Source organism: Dermacentor albipictus, chromosome 3, assembly GCF_038994185.2.
Source record: "Dermacentor albipictus isolate Rhodes 1998 colony chromosome 3, USDA_Dalb.pri_finalv2, whole genome shotgun sequence".
NCBI lineage: Eukaryota > Metazoa > Arthropoda > Arachnida > Ixodida > Ixodidae > Dermacentor > Dermacentor albipictus.
In genome coordinates this window covers 57,576,436-57,597,175 of record NC_091823.1, presented here as the reverse complement: position 1 = coordinate 57,597,175, position 20,740 = coordinate 57,576,436, and the positions used below count along the sequence as shown (strand labels likewise).

General features: G+C 43.4%; 1 long non-coding RNA gene across 3 annotated transcripts in view; it reads right to left on the bottom strand.

Moving 5' to 3' along the window:
- Positions 1 to 1,041: 1,041 nt before the first annotated feature.
- The window catches only part of LOC135898686 (uncharacterized), a 261,099-nt gene continuing 241,400 nt past the window's right edge, over positions 1,042 to 20,740 (bottom strand). For all 3 annotated transcript variants that reach the window (XR_010563393.2, XR_010563392.2, XR_011512745.1), the window contains 2 exons: positions 17,975 to 18,108; positions 1,042 to 2,119 (listed from right to left, as the gene is read on the bottom strand). This is a non-coding gene — a long non-coding RNA (uncharacterized lncRNA). The remainder of the gene's footprint in view (positions 2,120 to 17,974; positions 18,109 to 20,740) is intronic.

The following is a 20,740-nucleotide window of genomic DNA, read 5'->3' as shown; positions in this document are numbered from 1 at the left end:
GTTCTTTCGAGCTAAAAGGTTGACGCTTTACACGCATGTTTTTACATTTCCTATTATTAGGCTTCATGAACCAGTCACTGCACCATTTGGACGTCAGTTTTTCACCTCTCTCGAGCTTATATCTGCTATTTGAATCATGGTGATGTGCGTCACAGTGTTTTTAAAAGTTTGTCCCGAAGTGAGCGGTTAATAAAATCCGTTCCGTGATATAGATAATAAAATGCAGTAGGCAAGTCATGCTTAGGGAACGGTACAAATTAATGGTCCTGTGCTCATATCACACCAGAGCCCACTGAGCAAAGCGGAAACCCTTACCCGCCAAAGAGAAATTCTAAATTGTCTCTGGTTATTGCCAAACATTCTTTAGCGCCTATCAACTATAACTCTTGGCGCAGGGTGTGCTATAAAAATAGCATGTTACAGCGTAAATTGTTTCAGCCAGGCTGGCCGACGTTTGTATACGTATATTTAACAAATTGACTGAAATAATCAGAAGAATAAGAATGGGCTGGGGTGCGTTTGGCAGGCATTCTCAGATCATGGACAGCAGGTTGCCATTATCCCTCAAGAGAAAAGTGTATAACAGCTATGTCTTACCAGTACTCACGTACGGGGCAGAAACATGGGGGCTTACGAAAAGGGTTCTACTTAAACTGAGGACCACGCAACGAGCTATGGAAAGAAGAATTATGGGTGTAACGCTAAGGGATAAGAATAGAGCAGATTGGGTGAGGGAGCAAACGCGAGTTAATGACATCTTACTTGAAATCAAGAAAAATAAATGGGCATGGGCAGGACGTGTTATCAGGAGGGAAGATAACCGGTGGTCACTAAGGGTTACGGACTGGATTCCAAGGGAGGGGAAGCATAGCAGGGGGCGGCTGAAAGTTAGGTGGGCGGATGAGATAAAGAAGTTTGCAGGGACGGCATGGCCACAATTAGTACATGACCGGGGTTGTTGGAGAAGTATGGGAGAGGCCTTTGCCCTGCAGTGGGCATAACCAGGCTGATGATGATGATGATGATGATGATGATTTAGCGAAGGCGGCTACGTGTGATTACGCATGCTAGCATTAGGTGATTAGTGGAGTAATCAAACGTGGAAACACTAGTGATGGCGAATATCTGCAAAAAGATAAGAAAGAAAGAAGGTGAGAAGAAACTGAGTGCTGACGTATTGCGTTTGTGGAAATAACGAGCGAATAATGTGACGTTCCTCCCTCTTACCATCTGGTCAATTTAGTCATCTGATCATTTTAGAACCTGGCTTATCCAATTTTTCTCACAAACTGTGTTTCCCATACTCATGTGTGTCCTCTACAGTGAGCTGCTCACGGCCATTTTCACGCCTGCTGTTCTTTTGCGGGGTCGCACCAAAGTAGGGACCAAATGACGATCGCCTTTATTCATGCCATGTAGCGACAGTTCTACTGTAGCCAAAGAGGTCGAGGTAAAGCGTATGTTGATGTTTCACTTCGTGAAACATACAGAAAACCGAGCTCTGTAGGTACTTCAAGGACATACTGAAAGACACAAACATCAAATGCAATTTACGCTTCAGTCGCAGACACCGCTAACATAGCTCGTCCGTGGCAAGGTAAGACAGTTTTATTTGTCGAGTTGATGCTGCAAAGAAGCCTGGGCACAGCCCCACATGCTTACAAGATACCCACATGCTTACGAGAACATGTCCTGCGCGACGTCGATGCACTTGGAGATGTAATGCAGATCAATCACGAACCTACATTACATCTCTTATTACATTCAGAATGAATACTCACGTGTACACGTATTGATTCCCATTTCAAGTAAAGTTTTGCGTTAAGAAGATTTCAGTTTTATCAACTCGAATAAGACAGTCTATGTTGGCACCCAGCCAAACCTGAGAAATATTGTAAAACCTGATGAGCAATTTCGCGCAGGTCCGACGCTCATGTCGGAACCGTGAGTACGCCATGTTTATAAGGCATCCGCGTGTACGTTGTTGTCTGTCGCCGATGCCTAACGTTGTTTTCTGCATAGCGCTGACGCTCTCTGTCGTCATTCCGTTTCTTCGTATCTTCGGAGGTCCGCGTCGACATCTCTGGTGATCTTCTCCGACCACCGGCAAGACTGATACCTGAAAATTTCAGACAAATATTTCCAAGTAAGCTTGATATGATATCTAAAGAAAGCCTTGCTTTAACAGTGCCCATGACTAATTGAGAAGATTGTTGGGATAACGTTGTCAGACGAGACAACAAGCGTCACCATCGGAACATGGAACAACAATCAGGTACGGCTGAAGCATCACCAGAGCCGAGGTTGGAAAGTTGCCTTTAATTCGTGTAGACCTGTCTGCTTCTGGTAGCTCAAAAAAGGCCGCTCAAAGGCACAGATGGAAGAAGGTGATGTAGCATTCAGACGTAACATAAAATTGTCTTCGAACGGGAAGGCCATCAGGAGTTTCAGATTTCGTAACAGCGTTTTCTTCATCCCCTTCAACAAAAACCTTGTGTTCTGGTGGTACTGCACTTTGAATAATGTTCGTTTCTTGCTATCCTGCTTATAAAAAAATAGCATATTCCTACAGGTAGCAGCATACAGAGAATATATACTGAAAACATACCAATCTACGGAAGTGGGATTCAAGGAGCTCGACGATGGATGGAATGTTCGAACACGGCTAGAGTTCTGTTGGGAACATGAACGGTAAGCAAGAACGACGGCAACGCACCATCTTCACAAGTGAAGGCGTATTTTTTTGCAGCACGCACGCCAGTCTTCCTGCAATCTGATAATTATTACAGCGATCTGGGGGTGTCACGTCCTCGCAGTGAGGTTTTTAAGCGGTTAGAAAAGAGTACTACCTATCGATGAAGTAATGTTTAGTTGTTTCATGTTTGTCGTCATCGCACCCTACGGCAATTCGTGGCTGCTGAAGAGCTAATTTAAGCATGATAGACAAGGTACTCTTGTTTGATTACTATAGATCACCGGGATTGTCAGCCTTTGGACTTGGGCGAGTGTTGTAAGCTAGGGGGTAAAGACGTCATACTGCATGAGTGGAAGCGGAAGACAAAACCGTTAGGTAGACTAAGGAAAGGGCCGATGTACTAAACTAAGCATTTGCCCGTCAGAATATAATGAATAACATAGCATTTCTTGTCATGCTATATAATTGAAACTGACGTCCCGATTTTAAAGAATGAAGTGAACGGATTTGCTGAGTGTTATGCAGACAATTTTTTAAAATTTATTGATGGTTTTTGACCGTCATATTAACGGCCGCTTACCAGTGCAGTTAAGTGAACCAGCGCACAAAGTTTTGTGGCAATCTAGTTGGCCCGTGTAGAATAAAGAAAGCTAAAGTTGTCATTCCCCTCATTAGCAACTCTTGAAGCAACGTCGTATAATCAGGTTAATTGAAACTTTCTCTGTTATATTTCTGCACAGTTTGACAGTTCACTTATGCCAGCTTGCTACATCTGAATAAAACAGAATACAACCTAAAAGGAGAAAAAATGGCAACCTGATGGCTACGAGTGACCAGAGGAAAGTACCATGACCATCGCCACTTTAAGTGTATTTCTCAATACTGGTGAAATTTTGTGTAAGGTAGCGAGAGATTAGCAGGAATAAAATTAGCTATGTATTTACGGAACTGAAGGAATAGCACGGATGAACAGAAATGGAAGCCACGCTGTTGCTTCAGAACTCCCAAGATCGGCCAATGTGTTCAAGAGCAGCTTTACTATCAAAGAGCTGTGATACTCGATTTCATTTGTTTGGGCATTGGATTGCGTTGACGAGTGTTCAGATGAATAAAAAAGAAACGAAACTCGTGCTTGGCGACATCCCTTAAATGGCCTGAAAAGAAAAGTACGCCAATAACATAGAACACACAGTTTGTTACCCTAGGTCACGGGTGCCAGCCAGGAGAACTATTCTAGAAGCAATGCACGGGCTGAAAATAACATTTCAGAGAGGCTTTCTGGTTGTTTTATTATTACCACTCCCAGCATCAATTTCACAATATTTTAACTTTGCCTCCTGATGTATCAGACAAGTTCGTTTCCCTACGATCTGTATGTGAAAACCCATAATCTACATCATATCTTTCTGCATTTATCGAGCAAACCCTTACCGACCATTCAAGGAAAAAATAAGGTGCACTACACGACAAGCTTTATAAATTTCCATGACTCAAGACTGCAGTACGTATCTGAGAAAACGAAATGGACTATGTGTGTGTAGGTGCATGTGTGTTTGGCTGTAAAAAGGCGTGAATCAATCTCTCACATTTTGAACCAAGTATAATACTTTGTTCTTGCAGCGGTGAAGAAGCGTGTTTTGTATTATTTCGTGCTGCATTTTATGGGTGCAGTATGGTGCAACCAACTGCTGGTGGCTGAGAAAAGTTTTAATAAATATTTTCACAAACAGCTTGACAGTTTCAGTGTTTTGTTTTTCGGTGGACTTTTTTATAAGTTTATTTTTTCTGTGCTGCGTGGCGCTGGGCAAACTGGCCTTGTAGACTTCGTTGTGTAGAAACACTTGTCTAGTTCGAGGAGAAAACATTTCGCATTCGGTGCTGCAAAGACGATGCAGGCTTTGACTTGTCTAGTTCGACGCGTTCGCCTGATAATTCAAAATATAACATGGCGGCCCGCTGCGGCTCGCACGCAGGGATTTCCATTTTTCGCATGATTGGATGCAACATCGGAGCTCGGGTTGTACGTTTCCCCCCGAAAAGTTTTGTGCTACACACTTTCGGGGGAGTACTTTTAAGGGTTGCTTCGTTCTTCAATGTTGCGGGAACGTTCGGGCTTATTCTGATCCTGGGAATTTACTTTCAGGCACAAGTTTGATTCGTGCTATTCTTCATGCATTTCTCCTTAGCGCGTGTGCCGAATATTTCTGAAGTGGGATGCCTGCTTTCAGAAAATGGGAACATACCAAGGCGCAAAACAAACATACAAATATACAAAACCAATTTATGGTTTTGTATTTCCTTGCTTTACACGCCGAAGACTATTTCGGAAGAATTTCATTTTTTGACACAGCATGCTTCTTTCTGTTTCTAAATTTCATAAAGAGCTCGTATCCGCCAGCTTCACTCGCTGCTGAAAAAAAAACCCATAACTCCAATATCCATTAACATCATATGACATATAGAAGAAACGGGTTTTTATATGGGATTCTATATGTTCCATATCGGATTATTGAATATGGGAGCTATAGGGCATATGAATTTTTCAATAGGGCTATATCTAATACAAGCAAACTTGAGTAAAGCGCCACTTGCGTGCGTCATTCTCGGAGGTCAGTTCCAGTTTTTAAGACTGCATACCAAGGAGGAGTTATCATGTTGCATTATTGGTGAAATGTCTGTTCATCTGACCCGCAATGAGAAATGTTTGCGGCTTCCCAGTGCACACCTGCGTCCCACTAACCAGAGAGAAAAAGAAAGGAAAACACTATGGACTAATAAAACCACTTAAAGCTATCTCTATCTCTGGCGCTAGCATTTATAAAATGACCATACGAGACCATTCTACTTTTAGTGATAGGCAAGCTTGTAGCCGTTTACTAAGAACACCGGAAACTTATAATCAAAGAAAGGACGTAACATTGCTATCGCCGAGACATTAAAGAAGATGACCTACGCAAGATGTGCTTTCAGATAAGCCGACTAGGGTAAATAATGAAAAAAAAAATGCCATCGTCAGTTCCACCATTACCCTATATACATTTTACTGATTGAACATGTAAGAAGGCCAGACTAGAAATAGATTGACATTAAAGCTACTTATACAGCTTGTGTTCCAGCGGATAATGCAGTGGTGTAATGTTGGGGAACATGTGGCTGGTACATTATTCGGGAATTAGAAAGCCAGCCTCTGTCACTAAGTTCAAGTAATCGTCTCATGCTTGAATGTGGGGTGCACTAAGTTTGATTTCATAAATCACTATCCAACTTATTATTTCGTATAGTTAGTTGAAAGCTACCTACAAAGAAACCCATATGCGTTTTCGAAGGCGGCACTGAGCAAACTACTATTTCGGCTAGGTTGCACCGCTATTGCCTTAGGCGACAAATCTTGCAATGTGAGATAACATATAAAAGGGCGTGCCGATTTATAAAGAATAGTGTTGGCCATGCCTTGGACCATCTCTGCACTGTGGCAGCCTGTGCCTGCATGCAGCCTGCATCGCCACTTCTGCAGCCTGCGAGTATAGCGATGGAGATAATTTTGCTTGAAGCGACAGTCATCCGTAAACGTTGAACTGATCTTTAGGAGTTTTGCTGTGCAGTAAATTTGCTCTGCCAGCTTAGAAAGAAATTAAGGAACACTAAAGTATTGATGTTTAAGAATGCGGACCGGTATAGGCAGTACGGATAGGTGTGAGTCTTCCATGCGCGACGCTTATGACGTCATGACAGTGACGTTCACGCATCGCCACTTATGTCTTCTTCATCACACGCTCTACGCAAGGCTTTTGTAAAGTTTAATGGTGTCGAATGACTCATGGTTATTTCCAAGACATAATATTGCATTCGTAGTTGAAGACATTCAGGGAGAGGTATTTACGCTGCATCATAGGCTTTCTTCCTCTCTACGAGAAAAAAAAGAACAGTAGTTTCCATATTTGGTAAAATATACTGTATATCTGGATAACGTAAAGGAAGGCCTAAAATCATGCAGATGCAGTTCTTGTGACGCCGTATACAATTTTCTTTTCGACAGCATGGGTGCATAAGTGAGACTTGCAGCTTCTGAACAATGCCGGTAATTTATGGTCGAGGCCACAGGCATTCTCATTTCGAGTGCCTCCACTTCGCCATCACGCTCATTTCTCTCCATGCGACATAGCACACTCTACAAACAAACTCCTCGCGCTCAGTTCGCCAGTAGTCTCGGTATCTTGATTGGCTGGCCAGTACGAGCTGGCAGTAAGCGAAGTTTCGCAATCCAGTGCTTCATTAATCACTTGGAAGTATTAATGGAGCAAAGTTTGGCTGACGTTCTAATGACGACCAGGAATTTGATTTTTTGTACCGTTATTTCCTCTAGCATAGGACCAGCTTATGGCGCTGAGGACTTCATATGAAAGTGCATTGCTTTTCACATCACGCCCTCGTTATCTACTCCTACACCAGACCTGTCGCTGTGCTGCTGTTTATTAGTCTGCAGTGAACTTACAGTTTGTAACGAAGATGTTCTCTATCCGGAAAATATGAGGCATTGTTGAGGCATACAACTACGCACAACTACATGGGCTTTCGATACGCTGCCTTTTTGTTTCAGAAGCTTTAGATCCCGCTCGCATGAGAGATGTGAATTTCTAAACGCGCACATGCGCACGTCCCCCTCCCCCCCCCCTCCCTCCGCAAACACACAACCTTTGTTTCTCGAGGTGACGGTGTGATCCGCGCTACATATCACTTCCAAATTGTATCACTACGTATTAAGATCACTAGAGTGCGGGGCGCACATGTTACTGCAACATCTATTCACCTTTGTCAAAATATAATTGTATTTTCATAGCCACACTCGAAGAGCCGCTGGGCGGAGATGATAGTAGACTAACCGCATAATGTTGCTACTTCGCACTTTCTTAACTTGGTTTATCATCATTTGTTGCTTTCCGAAATTTCATGCGCAATGTCAAGATTTATGAAATTGCACAGATGCACTTACGCAGGCTGTTGTGTGTCTCCTATATATGTGTGATGTTTGTGAAAATAAATGATTGTTGGGAGTGAGCACTTCGTCTACGTCCGCCGAAACTGTTCCTCGGCGTTTTGTGTGCTAAAAGCTGACAAAGGTATCGCTAAGCCTCTCAGTGCGCCTATCATCACTAACTTTACTGTTTTTGTACTGCATTGTGCGCAGTGCCCAAGTCATTAAATACATATGCTCTAAGCAATGGGTGTGACTCGCGAAATAAATGTTTAAGAATGTGAATGGCAGAATTTAAACCAAGATTAAAAAGGTGCCCTGAATTGATGCATATCCGTGTAAATCCGTGTAAACTCATACAATAAATTTTCAGTGTGCTTTGACTTCAGACTAAAGTGCACTAGTTCTATTTTATACCAGCGCACCATTTTCTTGGTACGCAAGAAATAGAATCAAGTAACTTGACGCAACGAGATTTGACAAGTCAGACAATCTTTCCGCCTCCTTATCAGGATGACGGGCCATTTTCTGCTCTTTCTAAGGGAGTGCACCTAATAATTCAATATGATCTATAGCTTGTGAGTCAGTGGTTTTGCGCCTGTTTAGCTACTGTTTACTTATCCAAATAAAATTATAGTTACTCAAGCATGAAAAAGTTAATTAAAAGTTTTGTTGCATCACATAAAAAGACAAATAAAGCTTCTGTTCATTGATTAAGTCAGAAGTCGATTGACATTTTGGAACACAGACGAGTCCTTTGTTCACAATGCAGCGGACGCTAGATCGTCTTCAATTTCAGTACGCAGCACAGACTTTACTTGATTCCAAGTAGGACAAAGTGCGCCAATTATTTTAGCAGTGTTCTACAACGAAAATCAGTACAAAAAGCACACAGTGTATAAGGTAGACATCAGGAAGACGACGCAGTTACAAGAAAATACCCAGCAGTAGACTCAGAGCAAGCCACCTGACATCGTGAGCGCAAAGCACCATTGCCTAACGAAGACCGAAGATGTCGGGAAGTGAAGCGGTAGTCTGACACGACACGAGACAGAGCAGGCAGTGAGTAGCGACTAACCCGTCATCCTAAAAGCCTCACCATAGCACCGGTTACTTGTCTTTCTGAGTAGCTTTTTCTTCAGTGCAGGTGGTCTGGAGCACAACCACTGATTCTTACTAACCACTGGTGGGTATAGCCTTGTACGCGCACTGTGGCTTTTCATTAATTCTGATCAGTGCAATACCTTGCTGTCTAGCACTACAAGCTCTATGTGTAAGCATGAACAACAAGAACTTTAAAAGACACGGACAACAAAATGTAGGTACATGTAAGTCAACCAAGAAGCGTTTGCCAATTCATTTTCCGTATCCTTTATTGCACGCGAACGCCCCAAGGAAAAGCACTCTTCTGTGTGGCGTGCACGCATCATTCATTTTTCTTTCCATTTTTTAGCTATACACATTTCCTTTTAAAAGAATTTTCACGACACTGAGGAGAATTTGTCTGTGCCGAGCGCCATCGCTTCAACAGCTATTTGAATTGAATTCTGTGGTTTTACGGGCGTTTTCACAATTCGCCCCCATTGAAATGCGGTCGCCACGGCCGGGATTTGATCCCCCGACCATTTGCCGGTTTGTGTTAAACAAACTCTGAAAACCAACCCATCACCGTGGTTTCAGTGACGGGGCATAGCGCTATCATGACAAAAAACATTTACAGCCCCGAAAGCCTCAAAGAACGAGAGGTTCTAAAAATGACTTCCCTCTTGCGTTCTATCCGCCCAAGGCATTGACTTGAGAACTGGCATTTCCCTTATGTTGACTGCGCACTATAGCTTTGCAAGTACTCCGTAGTTATCATACTAGAATTATGATAAGGTGAACTTGACGCTCTGCCTGTACTCTTTCATTGGCACGGTTACTTATTGTTTACTTGATATAGTAACTTTGCTGACTTGCTGACCAACTGGCTAACCTAAATGGGCTTACCAGCACTTAAGTTTGGCAGCTGGCACGTAAAAACAGCATTATCGACGAAACAAAGCATTTATATCGACGATTCCTCCTCTCCAAATAGCTGAACGTTTCAGTAGGGTAAAAGCGAGCTAGAGAGAGAAAGTGAGCTTATGACTGAAAATGAACTTGTCTTTCAAAGGCTGCATGCAAAGTACACGTCACTGAGCCATAGTAAAACAGGCGCCAAAATCACTCTCCGCTGTCACCAACAAATTGCTCGCCTAAGCGGAGCCGAGCTGGTGCCAAGCGCCGGGCCCCAGCTCCCATGCCGACAAAGGGTCTTAGCGAACGGGATGAAAAATGCCGCCTATACAAACAGCAATCCGGAAAAAGCAGAAAAAAAGTCAATTTTCAGGCATTTTGGCGTACTATACTGCTGTTACTTGCAACTTGATTCGAGGTATTATGAAACGTGACTTTACAGAGCAATGCATTAAAACGGCGGCCATTGGCTTTGAAATGAACGACACAATTTGTCCTGACCATTCTCGTTTGACGTAGCTCGAAGTTTTGCGTTTACTGTTTTCGAACGTCTGTGCCTACTATGCCACTCTGCTAGTACTTAAAGAAGAGCTCCTACTAATACGGGTATTGCATTTTTGGCATAATGGATATGTTGTAGTTGTGCATGGCTTCTCATATGAACACAACCTGCCTGCTTGAGTAAGATTATGTTAGGTCAACTATCTTGCATTGTTCTTCATACATTCTCCAGATCGCCATGATGGTTCACGTTTCATGTCCACCCGTGACCTCCACACAAAGAGATTTGTGCATCTTGTAGCTCGTCAATCCTGCTGCAATAAATATTGCATCTTAAGATTTCTTTCTGAATGTCAGCGTAAATGAGCCGGAGCTGAGATCGCCCGTAATCATGCACGTGTTTAGCAATCTTACGCAAGCTTCCGCCTAGTTGTATGAGCTAAGCAACGAAGTCCTCTAATTGCCGCAGTCATTTGCACACACAGCGTGCTGTACCGTGCCGTTCATACAGGAAAATCGAAAAGGCTGCTGGAGAGTGACAGCGAGGAAACTGATAGAATTGGCCTAAGTGTAGTGCTTCTGCAGTTGCCCATCATTTCACCAATAGCTCGTTGCCAGTTGCGCAATACGTGAGTGGACCGCCCGTACCATTGAGGGATTAACATGTTGAGCAATGCTGTACGCTGGTGCTTTCATAATGCAGACGACGGGCTGTGGAGATGATTATGCTTGAGATGTATGTACGCGCTTTGCCTTGGCGGCTACTGGAGTATATAGACTCAGCGGGCGAATCGAAATTAGGGAGCGGAGAAATGCCAGAACTCGCAACCTCTCGCAAATCATGCAGGAATTTTGACGTGATCAATTCAGTGTTATCCGCTTCTCAAGACTGCTAATTGGGCTAGTTGGAATGTTGGAGTCATGGTTACGGCAAAGGAAAATGCCATCCCTTTCAGAGGAAAAGTCCTGAACCTGGCGTCTGGCTTGATTTAGGACAAGCATCTGTGACTCCTTCAGTTAAGTCTGAGATGCTCCTTCCGGCCGTAACTCAACCCGTTTGAAAAGATAATGACCGCAAGGAAGGTATCTACACCGGCTATGGAGGATGAACGTTGCAAATGAGTGTTGGGATGCGTAGACGTTGTATCTAGGACTGGGGGTGGTGGCTGTGGGTGGCGGACAAAGAATGCTATTTTGTTGTGTTAGACGCAGCTGCTTATTGAGATAAGGCCAGCTTTACCCTAGATAAGAAATTAAAGAAACCGAGCATCACCTCAAGCAAGGTAAGAAAGAGAGCCATAACGATTCTCTAAGATCTAAATCTACATGCTATATCTAGAGCAGTAGCAAAGGTCACACGACTTGAATTGGACATTCTTTTCATCATCAAGACAAAGAAAGCAGACAGACCGTTCCGCGTTACTGTATCAGAAAATGCTACTTGGCAGTTCGTATTGTCAAGATAGACGCAAAAGAACCTGGATACTCTTCGATGTCAAGAATTCCGAAGAATTTGTAGAGTACTTTGCGAATCACGGCAGGGACTGGTACTCCGCGCTTAGCGTCCATGTCGTTGATCTTTATTGTTCCATTTCGCAGGCAGCTTTACTAAAAACGGTAAAAAGGAGTATCACCGAGGAAAACGATGAAGTAGGGTTTGTAAGCAAATGTGGCTTTGACATAGTAGCCTTTTATTTGAATTCTACTTTCGGATCTCGGGGAGGAAGCGCTTACCTACAGAGAGCCGTAGTATGCATTGGGTCGAGAGTAGCATCTGCTTTGAGTGACATTCTTTTACCAGAAATTAAGCGAGGGCTAGAACACAGACTGAAATGGTTCGACGCAACGCATATTGAGAAATGTGGATGATTACTTTATGGTGGTGAGTAACTGGGATTTTTTTAAAGACCCTGCAGTAGTCTTGGAGAGTTTTCAGGTGTGTAGGCGAAGGTCTACAGTTCCAGCATGAAATGCCAGTCAATGGTAAAGACCGGTTTTTAGACATCCAGTTGAAGCTTCAGAACAAACATGTTGGCTGGGCTTATCATCCAGTACCCGAGAAACCCATCCTTCCATTCAATAGATAGTAAAATGAGGTATCGCCTTGTCGTGTCTTATGCCCTCGCTTAAGAAATTTGCGTACATTGCACACAAGACAGCATTTACACGCAGTTAACGCGTTTAAAACAGGCTGGATTTCCTGACAGTGTTATTCATGCTGTGCGTGAAAAGCTATTTCAACAACTAAAAATGCAGTATAATCTTTTGCCGAACAATAAGAGAAAGGATAGAAAGAAGAAACGCTCCGGTGTCATTCTGTACCTGCACAAAATGGCACATGGTCTTAACAACGTTGGCTCGAGGTATAGAGTTAAAATGCTGTATTCATCAAGCCATAGGTTACAAAATAGTTCATTAATTGACGAGCGCGCATCGAAAAACGCCGGTAAAAGAGGGCGCTGTCTGGTCTGTCACCTAAAATAATTTGTGCCATGTGCGGTAGGCGTCGTGTACAAGTTTTTCTTGTTGCGCGATTAAGTTTACATAGGACGAACTGGTAGATGTGTCAACAGAAGGTTAAGGAAACATTTCGCGTCTTTAAGGTGTACTTCTAATATGCCTGTGTGTGTGCGAGAGAGAGAGAGAAACACATACACACACACAGAGAGAGAGAGAGAGAGGGAGAGAGAGAGAGAGAGGCAAAGGAAAGACAGGGAGGTTAATCAGAGATTATCTTCATCTGAGTGACATCGCTTGAGCAGGAGTACAACACTGTGTCTTCTCTGTCAGCTTGACTTCGAGGGCAGTTTCTCTTCCTCGGGCCGGTTCCTGCTGAAGTAGTCACGTCGCGTCGGCGCTTTGCCGACTCCACTTCCATTGCCGTAGCAATGGGATTCGCGTCACTCAGTAAAACACGGGAAAAAGCCGAAAATACTGCAGCGCGAAGGATCAGTGGTATCTGATGGTGGTGATGTTGATAGCCTCATATTATCACTTGTACTCACACTAAGGGATTGGCCAAGAATTGTGGGCTGAAACATTTACTTATTCTTTTGAAGTGTTACATGTTCGATTAAAAAAATTAAAAAAGACAACATACAAAAACAAACAAATAACGGAAGAACATTAAAAAAATTATTCGTTTAGTTGACCGCAAACTACATCAAACACGTCTCTGTGGCTGACACCTATAACTGATGCACCGAAAGGTAGTATTATTTCTGATGATAAGATTAATCCTAATTTATCAATCGGAACTTGAAGTCTTTTTTTAAAGATTTGTGTCGGCGAGGTAACAAAAATAGTAATCCAGGGATTCTGTTTCTTGACAGTATGGACACAGAGGCGATAGCGTCAGACCATTCCTGTGTAATTGTATGTTGAATGGAGTGGCACGGCAGCATAATCTGGTGATAACTACCTCTCATTTTCTTTATGGACACCACTAGATGTTCCAGGGAAATTTTAGGTGATGGAATTCTGTCCATGTTATTATTGGTTCAGTGACATCTCTATAGATTGACTATTTTTGATGTCCAATTGCTGCTATGTGTGTCACTACCGGAAGAACTGCCATTAGATGTCCACTAAGGGATACTCGCGCTAATGAGTTTGCCATTTCATTTAAATGTAATCCACGGTGACCTGGTACCCGTAATACATTTAGAAAATTCAACTGTGGAGGAACTAATTTTAGAAACGTCTTTAGAGTTGGTGAATTGGATAAAGATGTAAGCGAAGCACAGGCAGATAGAGAATCTCTTATAATAACCGCACTTATTTCCTTCGAAGGGCGAATCACTTCGTCGTCCTCTTCAATTTCCCTGTAGCTTCACATTGCAATGCGGCTACACACCACAATTCAGCAGGTGCTAAATGTTGTATACAAGCAAGCACCAGACAATCTGTGCGCTAACAGAAGTGTTTTTCATTACGAAACACAAAGACGCATGCATCAGCCAGGAATCACTAACCTTACATGACGCGGAATATTACTGCAATACTTCTACAGACATTACACTAGTGTACGCGCTGACCTGGTCGGGCGTCAACATTCGACAGGCAAACAATTGCTGGAGGGACCCAGTCGAGCGCCCACGCACGAGGAAACCCCTAAGGTGCACATTATGCGCTCCCGCTTCGCAGCAGATGCGAAAGAGTCAGCAAGCGCCCGCCTGCCGTCTCCTGTCGAGCAATTCATCGAGCGACGCCGCCACGTCAGCTTCGTGGAACGAAGACCTGTAAGCGCGCTGTGTCAGCGCGAACACTGTCTAGGGACGCTTCGCATTGATATTGCATGCCCAATACGGTGAGTTCGGGTAATGTCCTTTTTTTTTACGTTTGAATATACGTTTGTGTGCGGTGCTTCTGGCCGTTTCTTTCTTGCTGCCTTCGGAGGCGTTTCTTACTCGAGGCCATTAGGCCAGCTCTCCGAACCCGACCATAACACCCGCGGGTATTTCCAGACCTGCTTACAGCACTAGCACTTTTTCGTATAGTGTCCTCGCTGGTCTAGAATGGAACCACCAAAGCGAAGTAAACGCACTTTCGTGTTGCCCCTAACGCAAGTTTCACCAGTGATTCTTTTGCTGGCTTCCACACATCTGAAAGTTTCACTTCTTTGGGCAGAACTCTAAATAGCTGAATTGTGCCACTTATGAAACTTGAGGCATGTTTGCAAGGCCGTTTAGGCATGAACAGTCGGATATTGCTCACCCTGTATGGATATAAAAATTATGTGAATTTTTTGTTTTTTTTTTGTCACTCTTTTTACAGGAGCAGTGATTATTCACGCAAGAAAGTAGCCGTGAATTTATTCGCAGCAAGGTCTGTAAAGTCGACCAGTGAGCCACCCAGTCACCTAAGAAGATCTATACGCAAAATATTCATTCTGCAAACTGACGCCGTGAAGAGAGAGAGAGAAGACAGGAAAGGCAGAGAGGCTAACCAGACGCACGTGCGGTTTGCTGCCCTGGACTGGGGGAAGGCGGTAAGGGGACGAAGAGAGAGAGAGAGATAAGAGAGAGAGAGAGCACAGTTTCGCACACAGTGGAAGGTTCGCACCGAGTCTCCACACGGTTCCCAGGACCTGTCGACTTGAGGTATTTCAAAAGCGCTTTCGTGGCCTTCTGTGCCATCGACGCGAAGAGCCAGGCTCCAAGGATCTTCATTACAAAAAATGATCTAGAGTCCAGCTGGTTCAGTGCTGCCCGGAGAACCTCGCACTCGACGTCGTATTGGGGACAGATACATAGGATGTGGTCAATCGCTTCTGTGGTTCCGCAAGAATCACACATGGGTGTATCCCCCATTCCAATGCGGAACTTCGTAAATGCGAACCCAAGCCAGAGGTGGCACAATACTGCCGCCTCAGAGCGGCAAATTTTTGATGGCACTTGTACCTTCAAGGATGGATCCAGCCTATGAAGATGACACTTCGGGATGTTGGGCAAAGACGATTATTTATGGGTCAAATAGATCAAAGTATGCGTTCATTACAGAAGGCGATATTTTTGTCCCTACATTTTGACGTGGTTTACACCAGTGAAACTTCCCTTCACTGCGGTGACCTGCTGCGTCGGACCAGTTCTAATCCCCTTATCAAGAACCGACGCTGCAAGACAGCGCAGTGAAGAGAAGTTTCACTGATGTAACTCACGTAAAAGTGTAGGAAAAAAATGTCGCCTTCTGTAATGAACGCAAACTGATCGATTGCATCACGCGAGCCACTTATGGACCGATCGTCTGCACAGGTTTCGGCTGGCGCGAGCAGTTTACGCCGCGTCATGATGAAATTGCGGAGGTCTTCTATTGCGTCAGTGCTATAGAAGGTCTCGACGCAGACTGCCGACGTTCATGATCATTGAAATGCGGAGAGTCTGGCTCTATAGGAGCGCCGGAAGAATTACAAACCGGCAAACCGTGCTGCTACAGAAGCATAGATTGACGATAGCTCAACATGGGATGCCTCAGCGTGGAGCCAACGTTTCGTTGAATGAACTTCGCCGCTAAGACAATTCGTTTTGTCGAAAGTTTTCTCTTGACGACTTGTATCAGAAGACGGATCCAGGGTTCGAGGAGTGCCCTCGTCAAAGAGCTTGCCTCACCAAATCGTCTCGACGCAAAGACCAAGTGCTTTGACATGGAGGCTACTATTCGAAGACAAGTTGTCTTCTCTGAACGACGGCTCTATGCAGCTCAATTCTAAGAGTTCCTAGTTCACTCACTGTCTCTTAAATCAAGCCTCCATCTTAATGTGACCCCTTCGTCTTCTTTTCACTGCTGGTGCAACGCTTGTACTGAAGAGTGTTTTCATTTGTGAAAAGAGTGTTTTCATTTGTGCTCAGAATAAAATATCACACTATACATATTTGAAAACACATATCCTTTGCTTACATAAATTCGTAAACATCATGGCTGAACAGCCGGTGCGTGGGCACTATCTAATGAACGGTACCATGCCATAAATGACAAGTTGTATTTCGCATTCTCTTGTTAATATACTCGGCGATAAACGCTGCACATGAACCCCTAAGAAAGCTACCTAATATTTCAGTTTCAGTTACGAAGAGGGTAACTGTAAGCGAAATTGTATCGCGTCTGTTGAGACAGCTTGTAGGCGGAATGAACAAAGCGCAAACGTGACACAGAAAACGTGTTCTTCGAAGATGCGCCAAATATTAGGTCCGTTAGGTTAAAATGCTATCATACAGTGCTAGTTTGCAGTTCAAAGCGATTATATTGCAAGCCCACCATATTTTTACCGGTTTGAGATGCTTCATTGGATACGCACATTCCATAGACTTCCCCAGAGTGTCTAAAAGACACTTGGGGAATTATGAACTATGAACAAAATTAGGTTTTTATTGATCTGAAGTATGGGTGTTAAAGAGTAGACAGAAGCATCACTCGGGAGAATGAAAACGTAGTCCTTCGGTATGTCGACTAATATAGAAAGATTCACTATTTATATGAATGAAAGCTTGGACGCTTCCACGTGGAATGTGCATTGAGAGGCAAAAAAGAAAGACAGATTACGAAAAGCACTCCGCAAATATGTTTCATCATATCTGTGGCGCTTTTGTTGTGAAACGATAGAGCTTTAGCTTATTTTGATTCGCCAGGACTTCTATTTTCGTCTGGTTTATTCTTTTTGCGAGTTACAAACATTACAGCAGCACTCGTCAAAGAGAATATAGTAGGGATGCAGTACTGTTACCAGTTGTGCCGGAATTTGACTATTTGGAGCTGGAACCGCGGATAATACATCCATTTCCTTTTATCTTACCTCTATATATCTGCTCGATTGACCACAGGATGTTGACCCACGGCCCAACTTTCAAACCCAATTTATTAATATATTTCTCCACAAAACTGTTTCATGATGATTTGAGAAATGCCGAATTACTGTTACATATTCGAGTGCATCAGGACTTATTTCAGATATGAGAGCTTTTTAATCTGCAATTCAACAATAGTACGCCAATAAGCTTAGAATAAGCTGGAAGGGGGCATCAAACTTCATAATTTCTGCATTTCCTATACCACGCACAGGAAGACAAAGCTCCACAAATTATTTTTCTTTTCTTTTTTACAGCTAGGTGCACCTTCATGCCATTTTTTGAACAAAACGTTTATTACTCGCTTTCTGTAGGTTTATTGCCCAAACTGTTAAAACGCATGTACGTTCTCTCTGTGTACGACTTAGCACCCCTCTGACTTGCTGGTCCGGGCCTGATTTATATTTTGCATGCGTGCAAGCAGAGATGCATCCGAAGGCGGGAATGTTACCAATGCCAGGGACTTACAGGTTAGCTTCGCGTGATTGATGGGGGTTATGGATCCTGCATCGCAGCATTTGCTCGTCTTGGCGCGAAGTCAAGCCGAGACGGCTCGTTACTCGGCAGGGTCCTCTATCTCCCGAAGTTTTCGAGACACGTGGCTGTCCAGAAAAAAAAAAAGACAGAATCGCGAGCAGCGATGACGCTGCAATGACGGTGAGCATTCAGAGGCGAAGGATGCACAAACACATGGAACGAACCAAGCTAAGAGCACAGGTATAATGAGCATAGCTTGAAGACGCGTGCTTACACACACAAACACAGACACACACGCAAAAAGAAAAACGAAAATCACGGATAAGGCTCAGTGACGATGTTTGCTTTAGGATTTTCAATCCGTTGTTTATGTGTTTTTTTTCTTAGCCCGTCGTAGACGGTTCACATGTGATGTCGAATTGCGTTCGCGTGAGAGGTCCTATATTGCGGCCGTGATTTAAAAAGGCTCAAACGTCATGCTACTGCGTGATCGGAGGTGCGCTCTGCTCTGTTATTAAAATAAACACATAAGAAGTGTTATTAAAATAAAACAGTTAGAAGTGAAAATAGTTAGAAAATAGTTAGAAAATAAACACAGTTAGAAGTGCGATGGTGAACCAAAATTACTGTTCAAGTCAAGGCACGCATCTAGAAAAAAAAATACATATACGTTTCTGGTGATCTGCGCACTCCTGTAAGATGTCGTATGGTCTGGCTTTAACTTTGGACAATTGCGTAGAATGTCCGTACATGCTGCACGCAATTATTTTATCAGAACACGTGCAAGTCTGATGTTTCACTTAGTATGAGCTGAGGAGGCCTAAGCTTCGGTAGTGGCAGATGCCTTTACTGCTCATCGAATAGCAATAATAAAAACGACCGTTGTTGTTACTACAACGTACCATGTATAAAATGAATCCATATTTCATAGAATGGAACCTAAGCGCCTATTTCGTTACACGTTATGTTATGCGCCTCTTTCCACGAAATAAGCGTACAACAATTGTTTTCACCCTGCAAGCTGTACCGAAAATTGAGCGCTCAGTGTAGTGCGCTAAGGTAGACTGGGTGACATTGAGAGGAACAAATTATCTAATTCTTTTTTTCGGGTGTCTAAGGGGGCATTTCGTACAGTACAAGAAAGGCGTATATAAATGTATGGTAAAATTATTCAGCATTGTCGAATGCTTAATTAAAAGCGCCAGCTAATTTGGTCGTAGAAAAAAATATTTAAAAGAGATGAGGCGTGCAACGTCCTCCAACTCCGTTTTGAGAACGACTAAGGTAATGATTTGTCGATTAAATTTTGTGTGACTGATGCATTACTTGGCGAAAATGGGCTCACATGCCATTTACATATAAGAAAAAGAAGTAGCCGCAACCATTTTAAAATTAATCTGTCTCTTGTTTTCCTCTCACAACCTTAACTACTTCATAACTATTGCCCTTGAGCAAAATAATTAAGCGTGTGAGGCATCATTATAAATAAATACCCTAAAGCTCTTGTGTTTTACGACCACACTTCCGTTCGCGACATTTCACCAAGAAGATTGCACAATACTTCGGAACCAAGCCACACACGTACATGCACGCGCTGCCATGTTCGTAAGAATACTGCTTACTTTTAGACCGTAATGTTGACAAAAATGGAAAAGCAGTTCCAGCTTCGAAGCGGAAGGAAAGAGAACAAGAGAAAATAATCTTTAAGGTAATATTGCCGCCAAGTACTCGATACGAAATGTATCCGCATCTGTGATAGAAAAAAAATAAATAAAATCCACGACAAATAGGGACGGAAACAGCCCTGCATTGGCTGGGGCGGTCACGATGTTGAAATTTTCGCTTCATCGGTTGGTCGTATACGTGATCTCTTTCTGTAACATCTGGCTGTATCAGCTTTTTCGCCACATGCCTATCGGCAGGCTACTATCTTTGAAGTTTGTTCCAGTCTGTTTCACATAATCACACGCATACACGCACGCAGGCACTCTCACAAAGCCACCTTTCGAGCTTTGTCAAACGGGGACTGTCTCCAAGCTTCATTCGTCCTTGCAATACAGATATCTCAGTGCTGCCACCCTTCCTTGCGACAGTTCGCCCCTCCCCACAGCCCCCCCCCCCCTTTTTTTTGCCGACTGCTTTTGTGTCGTGTACGTTTTTCTTTGTCTTCTTTGTTAGTCTGGAGCTGTCCTCCTGTACTTTTCAAACTAGTTGAACGCCGACGTGCCTACTCCAAATGTGTCGACAATAGCTTCGCCAGAAGCGTGGTTTCGATAAGAGGAGAAATGTAACGGGCAAAGGAAAAAAATGGAACAATGTGATCAGCCAGCATTTTACTGAAAGTGCCAACAGGAATGGATACATGGCTCGCGTCCTTGGCGGGCTGCCCTTGTGTGTCACTTTTATCTTTCGCTCACCTCCTTAGACTTCATGCCTTGCTTCCACGCACAGCGTTTATAGTTTGGCGTGTTGTTTTCTAAACGCATGACTTTTCTGCAAAAAAAAAAAAATTCAGCCATTGAAAAGATACGGGTGCGTTCTCTCTCATCTCGTCCAAGCTGGATCTTTCAACAGTGCGCTTCATTTCGGCGTGCTCACGTTATTTACCTTAACTTTCTAGTTTGTTTTCCTTAAGACTGGAGAACAAAGCCTTTCAAGGATTTCTGTTCATACAACATTGCTACAGACATAAAGGCATACGACTAGAATCCTGAGAAGCTTAAAAATGAAATAAAATAGGAAGCAAGAACGACCAGC